Source organism: Rhyacophila brunnea, unplaced genomic scaffold (assembly GCF_057557595.1).
Source record: "Rhyacophila brunnea isolate RB1 unplaced genomic scaffold, BYU_Rbru_1.0 scaffold_13, whole genome shotgun sequence".
NCBI classification, from domain to species: domain Eukaryota; kingdom Metazoa; phylum Arthropoda; class Insecta; order Trichoptera; family Rhyacophilidae; genus Rhyacophila; species Rhyacophila brunnea.
In genome coordinates, this window is record NW_028232785.1 from 35237491 (window position 1) to 35250002 (window position 12512).

Sequence of the window (12512 nt, forward strand, 5' to 3'; positions counted from 1 at the left end):
ATGGAAATTAAAAGTGAACCAGCAGACTTTGACACCGATCCCGGAACGTCGTTCAGTTCTGTCTATATACCGATAAAACGCTCGCACAGCCCGGAAGGACAAACGTCACAATCATATTTTATTCAACAATTCCGTATCGAGCATTCGTACGCCGCCATTTTGGAGGTAATTTAATATGTTTAAGTTTAATATTTAGTATATTATCTAATTATTGTACAGTGCTTGACGCATACCAATGAAGGCGCGGAACCAATTGTTTGAAACTCTACGCGTAGAATCATTCGGTCTTATTATCATATTAAATGAAGTGTGGACAAGTAGTACCACGCCGTAGTAATTTGCGCGTTGCCAAGCATTGCTGAAAAAAACAGTAACCATGTACACAGCTTGTCTGTCAGTGCATTTGAATATGTTATCGGTTCGCAGTAAAATACATTATATATTTATATACCTAAGTACCAATATTGGCGTTTTGGTAATTACAACTTTCGGTACAAGTCGGTTGTGGGGAAGCCAGGCGGGAACCGCTCTAATTGTCATAGCTGATGTTGGCATACCTAATTTTTGAATTCAAGAATGATAACCTAAAGTAACTTAACCTGACCTAAACTAGCCCTTACAAATAATACAGTATATCGGCTATTTTCAAAATGTGTTTGCTGCTGGTTTCCCCATAACAACTTGTACCCAATCTACGTATTGAAGGGTTTTGAGCACAGAACAGATTAATAAATAGACTTCCGGTATGCTATAATACCCCAATACACTACCTTTTCATGCAGGGTTTTGTTTCTTTGTTAAACACCACAACAGGCCGTGAAGCCCAATAACAGTGGCAAAACTCCCTAGCTTTTTTATTTACCTATCTATTAGATTATGCAAATATATTTTTAACCTTACTGGGTCGAACCCGGAGCTCCCGGATGGAAGGCGAGCGGCTTACGCACTGCACCACGAGAGTCTCCTACAAAAATGAGCCTAACATTATAGACGTGCAATAGTGTGTGTTGCAACCTTACAATACACCAATATTGAATGAGCGCCAGTGCCTAAACCGAGAGCAGTTGTCAGAACGAAATACAAGTGTATTCTTGACATGTGTTTATTTTATTCCATAGTCTTCCACACTTTAGATTGGTTGACTCTTACTCCACACCCGTTAGGTATTTCAGTCCCCATTAATTCTGTGTTCCCTGGTGTAGGGCACCCGGTTTCCTCCTGGTATAGGGCCACATATCCTACTCAGCACCTTTTCTCGAAGACATTCGATGCAACGGCCTTGGTGACGTCAACGTTTGCACGTGGGTCTATAATATGTGTAGATAACAATTACTTTTGTACGACAGGTGTGGATTGTTTCAATTCAGAACCTACGCCAAATTTGTATTATGTGGTATAGTCGTTTGCAGGTGTGGAATTTCATTAAGTGTCCTTATACCTATACACTGTGACGTATAGCTTCATATGTAGTTGTATAGGTCAGTTATTTGTATGCAAATATAGTATATTTACGGTGACATCCCGTGGGGTTTGGCAGGATATTCATTGTATAGATGCGGCACATTTTAAAAGGCGGCGAATGAAGGATCCAATGACAATATTAGATGTATCCAAAAAGCAGACGCTGCTGTCGCTTCATTAGAAAGTTTGAAGTTATAATAGTTTTAAAAAATCCCATCGGGCCGTCCGAGCTGGTCGCCACAAGGGCCAAGTATTTATGTTACTTTAGAAACATTGTGACGTCTTATTGCGGACGTGTAGTTCTCTTCACATATTTTAGTTTGTCTGTATTGATTTAGCTTTGTTTTTACATGTTATACCTATGTGAATTAATTAAAAGCAATTATTTTTGTTAATTCTCCGTTCTTATCTCTCCAGTGGGCACCTTTATTAAAAAGTCTCAGTCTTCTTCGTCGTGTCAGGTCTTCAATAGCTACTATGTGTCACTCCAGAAGTTGTCGAAGGCCACACCATTTTCCTCGCCTATAGGACCTCGTCGAAATTGCAGCGTTCTGGGCAAGCCTTGCATGAAAAAAGGTGCTCCATGCTTTGCATTCCACCGCACTCACATGTTTGGTCATCGGAGAACCCCCACTTCACCATGTTGTCTCGAGTGCGCCCTACCATGATTGGATAGTAGTATGGACTTACTCCGTTTCGCATTTTCTAAGGATGTCCTGTGTTCAAAATGTATCCATTGACAATTTGAAACTAAAAGTTAAAGGTGGCCGCATTCTAAGTCTGCTTTAAGGTGACACTGTATTTATATTGGTTTGGAATAGGCTTAATGATTCAATGTTATACAATGATATCTCGTGAAACACATTATTTATTTTATAAATATATTAATGACAGTGCATATTTACTATTTTGTTTATAGGTTGACGTCAAACCTGACGTGGAAATAATATGTGAAGTTGATCCTCTTCTCAGAGAGACTGAAAATGAAAGCTGTCATACGTTCGTCGAATCTGGGGAACGCCCAAATCCGTCTTTGGTGAGTATTAATTTTTCAGATCTAGGTACGTTCCTAATAAGTTCATATAGGCCTCCACAGAGTAGAGGTTTGTATTAACATATTTTTGTTTTTACAAAAAATGGATGTCAGCCTTCTGCTCAACCTATTAGGTCAATATTATCTCATACACAAATTGAAAAACAATGTGTTCTTGCCAGATCCAGGACTCCAACCTGTGATCCACGACGCTGTTGGCTGACGCTTAAGCCGCGTGGTCATCTTGATACAATTGTTCTATTACTAGACACGCGTACACCGCCTCGTATTGTTGCGAATTATTGACGCATAATATACTTATAAAATATATCCGGCAAGTCACTATAAATAATGGAAAGGTGCTTATATACGTAACTGTGTATTAGCTATTTTTTTATCCAACGAATAATTCACAAGATTTATGAATGTTTGAACATACATAATTTGAAAACACTTCTGAGAAATATATAACCAATAGAAAAAAATCTTTTTTGACACCCACTAAAAATCGACCCTGCATCTCGGAATTCGCGCCCACGCTCATTGAACACAGTTCTATAGGCATCTTATCTAATTGCGACGACGAACTCTTAACTATTAGTTTTTACAATATTCTGTGAAGCGCTTTCTAAATTGAGTTATTATCGGCAGTTAGATTTTGTATTTTAAATCAAAATAAGTATTAATTACATTAATTACAAACTGACGTCACGGATCACTTGAAGATGTTGTAACTTACTTGAAATTGCTAATAATTTAATTTACTATTTTTGCCAATCTGCGCAGATCCATTTGGCACCGTGTGTTTTGTGAATAACGATGACGTATTCGACACGTTGCAGATGGACGGGTTTTTACGTGAGAGCCTGCTTAACGCGGCTAACACTATGCTTTGCACTTCTTATTGGTCGTACACTCATGGCTGAGGATCGACATTTTTGTGTTTATAGATTTTTTCAGTTTTCGAAAGCGCTTATGAGCAGGTATTTAAAAGACCAATAGTTAAAATTTCTCGTAATTAAGCATGGCAGTCGTAGGATAGTGGTAATGCACAGTGCGCGATACCCAAGATACGCAGTTTTGATTCTTACTTTTTTCGAAAAATAATTTCTCTATTGGCAATATTTTCTCATGAGTGTTTATAAATTATGTATGTTTAACATGGTATGATAAATACTTATCGCACCCTGAGATCTATAGGGTCGCAACTGCAAATTTATCCAAAAATGTACACATAATTTATTTTTTCACACGAAAAAAAACGCAGTCGATTAGATTCGTAACACCGATTGTTCAGTTATCAGCCGAACGCGCTGCCTTTACGCCACAGTATGATACTGCAATCGTGACGATTATACACTATAATATTATAGGTAAGAATTGTTCCGTTGCCTAGGCAGCGAATTTATTATTGTCAGCAAATTGCAATTCCTTACCTAAACAAACAATTAAACGTCAGAGTGACAGTTGGTACTTTAAAAATAAAAATAAAAATTAAATAATTATATAATTTATAGAAATAAACCAACGGCGCTTCAATAGGCGGCCCGATTTCTTACGTGTGTAATTTAACAAGATGATTAAGAGCTAGTCGAAGAATCTAGGTTATCGCAAGTTTTGTTCTTGTTTTGTTACGCAAAAGAAGTATAACTTCTAACGTAAATACATAAGTACACACACCGATTATTTTTATTAGTCCGACATTGAAATATATGATATTTCAAATCATACTGATGATTAAGTTATTTTTATTGTCCTCTTTTATTTCTATATGTTCCATATTATTTTTATTAGTTTTTTTATTTCTTCAATAAAAAAATTTTATATTAAAACTATGAAGCCGCATCTGCAAGTATGTTCTTCAATTCTAAAACTATATGGCCGCAACTGCTAAAATCCACAATATAATTTTTAAAATATATTAATATATTTAAGAACTACAGGGTAAAGTAACAAAAGAATTCAAACATGGTACAATTTTCTGCAGTCTACTGCAATTAATTAAATTGTAGTTAATTATTTAACATTCAAACTCAAATTACTCACGATCATGTTATTTGCAGTTACGACCCTATAGATCTCAATGTGCTATATGTTTACAAAAAGTACGAAGTTTACGAATGTCTTTCGGTGAGTATACACACACTTGCCAAATGCAGTCGTACATTGTTGGCAGGTCTTATCCAGAAATGGATTGACTCTGGCTGATCATAATGGCGATACTGTTACATAATATTATTAATCATGTTGTTATTTTCAGGAGTGTGGAGACAGCTTGATCAATATAAGGTCGGAGAATGATAATGAGGTGTTCATCATCAAACAAGAATTTGTTGACGAAAAAATTCGCCAAATCAATAATGAGAATCCTCAACCCGGCTCCTTGGATCGACAATACAGCCCAGTAGACCAGGTACGTTCATTTACAGGTTCACTAATAACACAACTTTTAAACATTTTTTTTTATATTCGAATAATCGATATCTACATGGCATTAAAATTAATATGGTCACCAGAATTATTCTCAAGGAAAAAAATTCTGGTCACCTAATTTGGATGTCATTTATTCGAGAACTGCTGGGTGTATATCGCGAACAATAATGGTTTCCATTGGGTTTATCAGCATAAACCAGTTACTCCACGAAGTATTACAGGAATTAATCCAGATATATCAAATTGCACGACCTTGGAGGAGGTCCATTTTTTGAAATCAACTAAAGCAATCGTTTATAATCGGTCCACGAAAGAAAATAAGTGACAATCGTGTCGTAGTCACCTCATCAGGCGGCGGAGGATGCCGCTGCGCGAACTTCTGATTTTGATCGATTTACAATGCTTGAGACCACTGCAGCGAGAGAATGCCTCATCTGAGTACTACAGTAACAAACCATTTAATTGGCACCAACAAAAATGCCTGTGTACGAAATAAAAAACAAAAACTTGGTGGAGCTAGTAGTAGTAATTCTGACTGACACAAGCGTAGTTAAATTGCTCCTACGACCTTTTTGAAAAAATTTAAAACAAGCAAAAATTATATATTCAAAGAATAAAATATATGCATCCGTCTAGAAACACGATGAAAGATAGAATCTCAAGAATTATTGCAAAAATTAAATCCTTTTTATTAAAAAAACTACTTTTTCATTTTTTCATTCACAATAAAAAAAACTGCTCGGCACGTCAGACAGTCGAAAGATTATATATAGAAATTTTTGGCACGGGTGCCACTGTAAAAAGGTTTGCTAACACCGTGTCTAGGTATAATATTTATACCTAGATCTTTTACTTATAATTAACTGTTATTTAAAAATCTTATAATTTAAATTTATTAATACTTTTAAATGTCTTTTTTAGATTATCGCTAAAAGCACTGAACCGGCCAATGTTGCGAGTTTCATATCTTCCAGGGACGTGACTGAAGAACGAGCGTCTAGTGAAGACCTACACATTGAGGAACAAAACATTAAGAAAGAACTAGGGGAATATATTGAAAGGTACAAAGATGTCGCCTGTCGCAATACTAAACGTGATATTTGTCAATCGAATATGTTAACCACAGAATTATTAGTGGCTGTTATACAACTGAAAAAAAAATCATTTCATAAAGAAAATTTTGTGTGCAGTATCTGTTTTGATTTTTTTTCATCGTTCGACCTAATGTTGCTTCACAAAGCGATACATAAAACCACAATTGCAAAAACGACCGATTCCGTTGCAAATCTGGTTATATGTGACGATGGTCATTTTTCAAGATTTCGTTCTGGTCACGTGAAATCACTCAAAATGACTTATTCTGATGAAAAGCCATTTAAATGTGATAGGTGCAAATACTCATGCAAGCAATCTGGTCATATGAAAACACACAAAATGACTCATTCTGTTGAAAAGTCATTTAACTGTGATAAATGCAATTACTCATGCATACAGTCTGGTCGCATGAAAATACATAAAATGACTCATTCTGGTGAAAAGCCATTTAAATGTGAGAAATGCAATTACTCGTGCACAACGTCTGGTGGAATGAAAACTCATAAAATGACTCATTCTTTTGACAAGCCATTTAAATGTGATATATGCAATTACTCATGCAGAGTATCTTTTGAAATGAAAAAACACAAAATGTCTCATTCAAGTGAAACGCCATTTAAGTGTGATAAGTGCAATTACACATGCAAACAATTAGATAACTTAAAAAAACACAAAATGACTCATTCTGGTGAAAAGCCATTTAAGTGTGATAAGTGCAATTACACATGCAAACAATTAGATAACTTAAAAAAACACAAAATGACTCATTCTGGTGAAAAGCCATTTGAATGTGATATATGCAATTACTCAAACAAACATTTAGGTGACATGAAAACACACAAAATGACTTATTCTGTTTCTAAGCCATTTCAATGTGATAAGTTTACTTACGCATCCACAACGTTTGGTAGCATGAAATTGCATAAACGGACCCATTCAAGTGAAAAGCCATTTAAATGTGATATATGCAATTTCTCATGCAAACAATCAGGTAACATGAAAACACACAAAATGACTCATTCTGGTGAAAAGCCATTTATATGTGACACATGCAATTATTCATGCACACGATCAGATGTCATGAAAAGACACAAAATGACTCATTCTGGTGAAAAGCCATTTAAATGTGATAAATGCAAATACTCATGCACGACGTCTGGTAGTTTGACAATACACAAAATGAGTCATTCTGGCGAAAAGCCATTTAACTGTGATAAATGCAATTACTCATGCAGACAGTCATGTACCATGAAAAGACACAAAATGACTCATTCACGACGTCTGATAACATGAAAAGACACAAAATGACTCATTCTGGTGAAAAACCATTTAAATGTGATAAGTGCGAATACTCATGCAGCCAATCAAGTGACATAAAAAGACACAAAATGGTCATTCTGGTGAAAAAACATTTAAATGTGACACATGAAATTACTCATGCACGACGTCTAGTCACATGACAAGACAAAAAATTACTCATCCTGTTGGAAAGTTATTATGTGTTAAATGTTACTTTATTTTTAATATTATTATATTTTATTTATTATTATTATATTATATTTATTATTATTATATTATAATTACTCTTGCATAAAATCTAGTACCATGAAATTGCATAAAAAGACTCATTCTGGTGAAAAACTTTTGAACTGCATTGTATTGTTTAATTTAATAAAACGCATTTTTTTTGTTGTATTTATTCCACATTTAAGCAATAAATTAGGTCCGGTTTCGTCTGACTCAGAGGGATGCGTTTTAATAAATTAAACAACAATGAAATGTGATTAAGAAAAATTACTTATACATACATTCAGGTACCATGAAAAAACACAAAAACACGCAGTCTGGTGAAAAGCTTTTTAAACGTGATTTATGTAATAATTACTCGTGCATAAAATCTGGTAACATAAAATTGCACAAAATGACTCATTCTAGTTTAAAGCCATTTACATATGATAATTGCAATTTCTCATGCATATATTTTATAGATAGATGAGTATTTTTTGACAAAGTATATTCTGTTATGGTTTGGTTTCGCAGGGTTTAAGGCGATTTACATATTTTTGATAATTCACAATTTTATCTATAATAATTAATAAATATGTAAGTACCTACCTATCTGAAAACATTAAAGTCCAAGATAAACTTACAATTAAAAAAAATGTTATAACATGTGAATTGGTAAAAGGACCCCGCCTTATTATTACTTAGGGAAATATTTTTAAATGTCATATTATTAAGGTATTCGTTTATTAAGTTTTCTATGATGTGCTTAAGAGATATTTACTTATTCATTGTTTTAATATGCTTTATATTCATTTTAAAAAACATCGATTTTTATAAAAATATAAATGTGTGCAAGCTTCGTACTTTTGCGCTAGGTGTCTCTGCACATCTATTCTTTACACAAGATTCTATCGAGGGTAGTTTTTCATTTTTACGTCGAAGTATTAGCACGTATTGTAACAATTACAACCAACTTCTTGTTATTGTTACAAGACCTGCTAATACTTCGACACAAAAAAATGAAAACCCCTCTCGATAGTTGCCGATAGCGGCTGATATCAGTCTTGTGTATATAATAGATGCTCTGGTAGATAAACACATCTACTTAATTGAATCGAAATACGTGTGACGTCACTAAATACAACAAAAAATGTTCAACTGTCATCGTATTTTCGTTTATGCCTGTAACATGTGAAATTGTCAAAGGACCCCATTTTATTATTACTTAGGGACATATAGTTTAATGTCATATTATTAAGGTATTAGTTTATTAAGTTTTCTATGATGTGCTTAAGAGATTTTTACTTATTCTTTGTTTTATTATTTTTTATAATCATTTTAAAAAACATAGATTTTTATAAAAATATAAATGTGTGCAAGCTTCGTACTTTTGCGCTAGGTGCCTCTGCACATCTATTCTTGTCAAAGATTGCTATCGAGGGTAGTTTTTCCTTTTTATATCGAAGTATTAGCACGTATTGTAACAATTTTACAACCAACTTCTTGTTATTGTTACAAGAACTGCTAATACTTCGACACAAAAAAATGAAAACGCCCCTCGATAGTTGCCGATAGCGGCCGGTAATAGTCTTGTGTATAGAATAGATGCTCTGGTAGATAAACACATCTACTTCATTGAATCGAAATACGTGTGACGTCACTAAATACAAAAAAAAATGTTCAACTGTCATCGTATTTTCGTTTATGCCTGTAAATAATTATAGGTGTTCTTAAATGTTCTATGCAAGCTCCTCTTAATTATTAAGAGTTTGGTTTGTTATGGTAATAATAGTTATGTCCGAAGAGATTGGAATTGGTTCGGTATGTCTAAATAAAATGTCAGCCGACGGAAGTTTTTGTTTTGAATGAATGAACCCAACATTTTTAGCCGTTTGCAAAGTGGAAGATACCAACCTGCTGTGTATGACGATAGCTTGGTTAAAAACTGAATTTTGTGACAATATGTATTATATTTTGTTTATAAATAAAGAAAATCGGAAACATATTTGGTTTTAATCGTTTTTATTCACACTATCCCATTCATAATAAGTAGCACCTGTTCGCACAAGGAAACTATTTATTATTGTAACCCATAATATTATAGTTATTGCCATCTCCCGTCAGTTCGAAGAATATGCATTCTCTTTCTTCGCTCGGTTTGCTTGTTGCTGGTCATCTTCTGTTATTTGGGACTTGGGAGAGATCAAATAAACACAACGGAGATTTTTATTTGACATATACCTAGTTTACTATTTATTACATTTTCATAAATTTTTCGGAATGCGAAATGCATATGTTTACAATAGCAATCTCTGGTGGAAGCCTATTAGATATTTTTCGCTTACGATCTTGCCATCAGCGAGAAGCGCTTTTTGATATCGCTATCAGCGAGACGCGCTTTAGCACTGCAAGTGATCTCCCACCATAAAAGCGGTGTACACAAATGGAGCGTTGCTTTTTTTGTGTTCGGACGAACAGCGTTGCCGGATATTTTTTTTCTCTTAACCAACCAGTACTATGAGTCAGCTCGGAAATGGTTCCGGCCTCTCTAGACCCCCAGAGAAGACATCCCCAAATGGGAACAATTCAAAGGTGTGATATTATGACGTCATCTTTCAAATAATAAAAATCGGAAACGCTCCTTTTTAATAAAGTATCGACGTAAATAATAGACTTTTCCAACAGGTCTATTCTTAACGGTCATCACTTTAGTACGTTTCCATTATTTCCATTGTCCAAATTAATACGAAAGGCATTCCATACATTAAACAGTTATCGGCGGCTTTCTCCAATTCGTAATACAGCGAAAATTTAGGTTGGTAGACATGTCGGTCAAATTTGGATCGTGCTTCCTGTGAAGAGCGATCCTAAGCTGATGAAGCCGAATCAGCGCCGTCTAGTCGGTATCCGGCAATGAGTCTAAACAGATGTTTTACACGTCTTGAGTGAAGTATTTTTATTGTTTATAATTACTAATGACCTATTAAGTTTTGACGATTTATTATTGATGATAATAGAGGGGGTTTTTTACAAACACCAACTATTCATAATTTTTTTGTAATATTTTTTTATTGTGACCCATGACTTGATAGGTAGGTAATGGAAATGTTACCTACTTTATTGTATTGATTTTTTATATAAGTTAGAGTTAAAAGACGTACTCATTGTAAGTGTTTATTTGCCTTTTGGTGAGTGAACACAGTACCTTGAAGATGCCGAAAGGCGAAACCCGGGTCGCAAATAATACCGTCATAACATACCTCTTGAGACCCGAGGGAGAACCAGCCATTGAAAAAAATATTTCTTTGATTTTATTGAATTAATTCAGAAGAAGGAAGAAGAGAGTCTATGACAAAAATTTTTTATTTTTTTTTTTATTTTATGACAAGTAAAATGAGGCGCCGAGTGCCAAAGGAGCTCAAGCGCCAACTTTACGATTTTTGACATTTCGACGGTCCCAGGAAAAACCGGTGTAAGTCTAAAATCACAAATGTTCAGGAGAGCGAAAAAACTAAAATATTTACGCTATTAAATTCATCATATAAAATGAGTGAGTTTTTTCTAATCTTATTTCAGTAAATCAGATAGACCATTTTATGATCTATATTTATATCAAAATTTAATGGTAATTAATTGATTAACAGCTAAGATAATGACCAAAAATCGTTTTTATTTGGAATAATATTACGCGCTTGATGTTTTGACTCGGTTCAACATGCTTTTGCGTGGACAAAATAGATCACTGACTCCGCACAGCAGACTTATATTCTGGTATAGAACGGTTTTTTACGTCGCGTTTTTCTTACTCTATACGATTTTAGTAAACACAACCATAGTTATCGTGCTCTTGTACGGAACAACCATTATAGCGCATTATTTAGCTCGAAATAGGACAGCGTGAATACAAAATATTGACAAAGAGTAAGGAGACATATTGACATACAGTTATTTTGTACGAAGTTTTTATTACAGAAAAGTATCTAAGTATGATAATTTTTAAAAAATCAAAAAAAAAATGTAATTATTTTAGTTATTTATATAAATATTGTTAATATGTACAATAAGTAATATAAATTATTCAGGAAATTAGTAATTATGGAAGGATAAAAAAAGTTATGTAAGAAATTAAATTATAACGCAAGTAACTACGAGAGAGAAAAAATGTTTATTTTTATACATAATAACACAATTTACATTAAAAATATGGAAAGAACAATCATAATGTTAATAAATATTTTATGTTAATACAAATAAATCACATTTTATTCATTTTATTGGATTATTGATAACACAATTTATATTAAAAATATGGAAAGAACAATCATAATGTCAATAATTATTTTATGCTAATACAAATAAATCACATTTTATTGGATTATTGATAACACAATTTACATTAAAAATATGGAAAGAACAATCATATTGTTAATAATTATTTTATGTTAATACAAAAAAATCACATTTAATTAATTTTATTGGATTATTGATAACACAATTTAAATTAAAAATATGGAAAGAACAATCATAATGTTAATAATTATTTTATGCTAATACAAATATCTCACATTTTATTACTTTTATTGGATATTTTATACACCAATCGACTATTTTTCCTGCCTTCGAAATGTATGTGGAGCCAGTATTGATTGATGTTTTCAAAATATTTTTTTTCCAATTAATTTCTTGTTGTCTTCTCTTTGCACCTTTAGATGGAGAATACGTTGATCGTACATCATTTCATCATGTGTAGTCGAATTGGGATTATTTGGTTTTTCATTTGTCAAGGTATCATTGTCCATTATGATTTCTGGAATGGCGATTATGTCATTACAATGCACTGAAGTGGACGGAATCGCAATATCTTGATAATCATTGCGGTATGTTTGTATTAAATCAGTTTGCGGTTTCGATATTTCATCCATTAAGTAATCCAAAACTTCAGGAGATGCGCATTTAAAATATTCGTCAATATCTGAACCACTTG